The following is a 4,362-nucleotide window of genomic DNA, read 5'->3' on the forward strand; positions in this document are numbered from 1 at the left end:
GGCCCCCAGACCCTGGACCCTGGCCACCCACAATGTCTATTCTATTTACCTTTCCCAGGGAGATTCATCACCCCCACCTCCCAGCCTCACCTCTCAGACCTTCTTGCTTCTTAGTTTCTCTGGATCTACAATTATAGCATAGTTATCCTATCTGTAACAGCTAAGATCTACTTATAAGTGAAGTACATCCCATGTTTGTCTTTCTGGGTCTGGGTTACCTCACTTGGGATAATTTTTTTCCAGTTCCACTCATTTGCCTGAAAAGTTCATGTTGCTATTTTTTTAACACCTGAGTAGTATTCCATTATGTAAATGTATCACATTTTCTTTACCCATTCTTCATTTTGAGGGCCATCTAGGTTGTTTCTAGTTTCTAGTTTTTATGAATAAGACTGCTATGAACAGAGCTGAGCACGTGTCCCTGTGCTATGGTAGAACATCCTTTGGGTATATGCCCTTGAGTGGTATGGCTGGGTCTTGAGGTGGATTGATTCCCAATTTTTGGAGAAACTGCCATATTGATTTCCCAAGTGGCTGTACAATTTTTCACTCCCATCAGCAATAGAGGAGTGTTCCCATGCTCCGCATCCTTGACAGCATAAGCTGTCACTTGAGTTTTTGATCTAAGCCATTCCTGCAGGTATAAGATGGAATCTCAGAGTCATTTTGATTTGCATTTCCCTGATGGCTAAGGATGTTGAATATTTCTTTTAAGCTTTTCTTGTCCTCTGTTGAGAAGACTCTGTCTAGATCTGGACCCTATTTTTCAATTGGATTGCTTGGTTTGTTGAGGTCTACTTTCTTGAATTCTTTACATGTTTTGAAAGTTAGCCCTCTGTCAGATGTGGGGTTGGTAAAGATCTTTTTCCATTCTGTAGGCTGCCATTTTGTCCTACTCATGGTATTCTTTGCCTTACAGAAGCTTTTCAGTTTCATGGGAGCATCTTGGACATGAGATAGAAACCTAGGACAATGGACACTCCCAGGAATCTGTAATGGTGACCCTAGCTAAGACTCCTAGCAATGGGGGGGTACCAAGCCCAAACTGGTCATCTCCTGTAACCAGACAAGATTTCCAGTGGAGAGACTGGGACACCAACCCAGCCATAAAACCTTCAACCTACAATTTGTCCTGCCTGCAAGATGTGCTGGGGTAAAGATGGTGCAGAAATTGTGGGAGTGGCCAACCAATGACTGCTCCAGCTTGAGACCCATACCACAAGAGGGAGCTAACTCACCCTTGATACAGCCTGAAGGGCCAGTACCCTCAGGCTGGGTAGCTGAGAGACCTAGAATAGAACCAAACATGACTGGCAAAAAAAAAAAAAAAATTGATGAAATGATTTTTTATGATATTTTTCTGTGCACATAGATTGGTGCCTAGACCAGTAGTCATCAGAGAGGATCCACCCAGCAACTGACTGAAACAAATGCAGAGACCCACAGCCAAACATTACACAGAGCTCCCGGAATCCAGTGGAAGAAGGAGAAGGAGGATTGTAGGAACCAGAGGCATCAAGGATACCACAAGAAAACCCACAGAATCAACTAACCTAGGCTCATAAGGTACCACACAGACTGAACTGACAACCAGGAAGCCTACACAAGACTGACCTAGGCCCTCTGCACATATGTTACCGTTGTGTAGCTTGGTCTGCTTGTGGGACTCCTAAGAGTGGGAGCAGGGGCTGTCTTACTCTTTTTGCCTTTTGTTCATACTGGGTTGCCTCATCCAGCCTTAATACAAGGGGAGGTGCCTAGTTTTATTGCAATATGCCATGTTTGTTGATATCCATGGGAGGCCTACCCTCTTCTGAAGAGGAAATGGAGGAGTGGATGGGGGAGGGGCACTTGTATAGGGGGAGGGACTGGGGTAAGAAGAGGGAGGAGAATGCAAAAAATAATAATTGTAGAAAAGGAAAAAAAATGTCATGTACTGATGTGAAAGATTTGTCCACAGTATACAAAATGTGCAGTCCTCTATGCATTCTAGAATTTGTTTTTATTTTAGGTGTATGAGTGTTTTGCCTACATGTTTATATGATTTTCACCATGTGCATGCGGTATAAGCAGGGGCCAGAAGAGGATGTCGAACCCCCTGGAGCTTGAGCTGCTATGTACATTCTGAGAACAGAACCCAGGTCCCCTACAGTGCTCTTAACAGCGGAGCAACCTCTCCAGCACCCCCAGGCCAGAATACATTTTAAAGCTAGTCATGGTGCTAGAATAGAGGGGATTGTTAGAGAAGTCTCTCCAAGAGGGACATAAACAAGGGTTATTTCGTCAGTATTAAATTCTATAGCATGAAACAGAGAAAGGAAAGGATAACAATTACTTAAATAAGACCAAAATCTATCTCTCTCTCTCTCTCTCTCTCTCTCTCTCTCTCTCTCTCTCTCTCTCTCTCTCACACACACACACACACACACACACACACACACACACACACACACACACTCAGAGCTGGCATGGGCATCTCACATCATTAAGGATCTGAGCTCCATCGCCATGAGCAAGCATCTCATGTTCCAAATGGCTGCTGGTGAGCCAGGCACTTAGTTGGCATCCCAGGAGCCTGGAAAGGGCAGAAGAAACAGAGTTGTGCACTTTCGCTCTTTAAGATGTCTTAGAAGTCCTCATAGTGCTCAACTTTCGTTAGCCAAAAAATTAAATGCATAGCCATACCTGTGCAGGAGGCACGCCAGGAGATGGGGTTTATAGTAAATGCATAGACATTTCAATAATATTAGGGTTCTGTTACTAAGGGAGATTAAGAGAGTGGATATTGTAATAGGAGATTAAAGCCTCTGTGAAATGTACCAAGAGAAATAGGAGGCTTTAACCCAGGACAGAGAGTCCCGACAACTCCTACAACACTTGCCTTTTTCTTCAGACGCCTCCATTCTTCCTTCATCCAAACATCTTTCTGAAAAGAATCACTGGACTTTGGTACCCGAGTCCTCTTTCCTCACACCCAAGCCAAACCCACTTCTGCATCAGCTACTCCTGTGGCTCCACCTCCTTCCCCACTCCCTCCCCCATCAGACACATCCTCCAAGACCAAGGATTATCTCTTTTATTACTGGGTTTAAACCCAAAGAAATGAGGCTCTATATACCATGGCTCCTTCCACACACCCTGGGTAGAAAAAGGAAATTATCTCATGAGGGGTATCTCAGTCCATTTATGATGGTCACATATTTTTAAAATCAAGAAAACTTTGAACATCCTATCATCAGTTCAGTAACTAATGTCTCTGAGATTCATCATATTTATTCCTTGTTGAAATGCAGAATGTTGAAGAACTATTTAAAACCCAGTATGAATACTTAGAACTGACTGTAGGTAAATCTCATTCTAATTAGCCCCTGAAGCTTGTTTTCATTTTACATTAAAAGGCCTCTTTCTCTGAAAATCCAAAAGTATATTTTATTTGGAGAAAAATAAGTCCTTGATCTAGGCTACTCAGGTCAAAAAGAAGGAGCCTGCGTGGCCGTGCACACTCATAGGAAGAGGCTGAGTAATTAATTGTACATGCCTGGCCAGCCTGGAAGACATAGGAAGGTCAAAGCCCACCTGATATGTACCTACGTGTCACTGAACTTGTTCATCTGTTTACCTTCCCAATGCATAGAGGACTGCACATTTTGTATTCTGTGGACAAATCTTTGACATCAGTACTTCCTCTTCCCAAAACTAAATAATGGCCCTTTGAGCTAAAAAAAGCAATGAATGAGTTAGTCAGAACAAAGACAAGATTGGGTCCTATCGAGAGACATAAGCTGAGGCAAACGTGGATGGAAACAATGACTCCTAACAAAAGCTTAGCACAGTGATCTAAGTGAGTCTGGATCCTATATGCCTTCAAGGCAAAACACAGACTCTGGGTAGGGCAATTGTGAGAAGAGCAAAGCTGAGAATGTGTGTGTGTGTGTGTGTGTGTGTGTGTGTGTGTGTGTATACGTATATGTGTACATATATATGTATGTATGAAATGTATGCACATATCAAATACTTATATATGTCAAAATCATAAAACATGAGCCTCCAAGAGTGAGATGATACCAAGTGACTCAAAGCCAGTAGGAAAGGAAGATACAATACATGTAACGTGTTGCCCCAGATGAAGGTAGTGCAGCACACTAGAGCTAAGAGAAACCCATGGTCATGAACACCCATCATTATAGGACCCAAGAATTTAGGCACACACTAAAGAGACTTTAAAAATGTTTTAAATATGATTTAATTTTTTTGAAAGTTTATTGATTTTTTTGGATGTACATATTCACAAATGTAGTACATATTGATAGGGTGTTTTTTGTCATATTCTTTAAAATTTATAAAATATTATAACAATAAAAA

At 42.0% G+C, this 4,362-nt stretch overlaps 1 long non-coding RNA gene across 1 annotated transcript in view; it reads left to right on the top strand.

Annotated features, from left to right (window-relative positions):
- Positions 1-1,391: 1,391 nt before the first annotated feature.
- LOC116068037 overlaps positions 1,392-4,362 on the top strand; it is a 7,457-nt gene continuing 4,486 nt past the window's right edge. Inside the window, exon 1 of the long non-coding RNA XR_004109412.1 lies at positions 1,392-1,566. This is a non-coding gene — a long non-coding RNA (uncharacterized LOC116068037). The remainder of the gene's footprint in view (positions 1,567-4,362) is intronic.

Source organism: Mastomys coucha, unplaced genomic scaffold, assembly GCF_008632895.1.
Source record: "Mastomys coucha isolate ucsf_1 unplaced genomic scaffold, UCSF_Mcou_1 pScaffold22, whole genome shotgun sequence".
Lineage (NCBI taxonomy): Eukaryota > Metazoa > Chordata > Mammalia > Rodentia > Muridae > Mastomys > Mastomys coucha.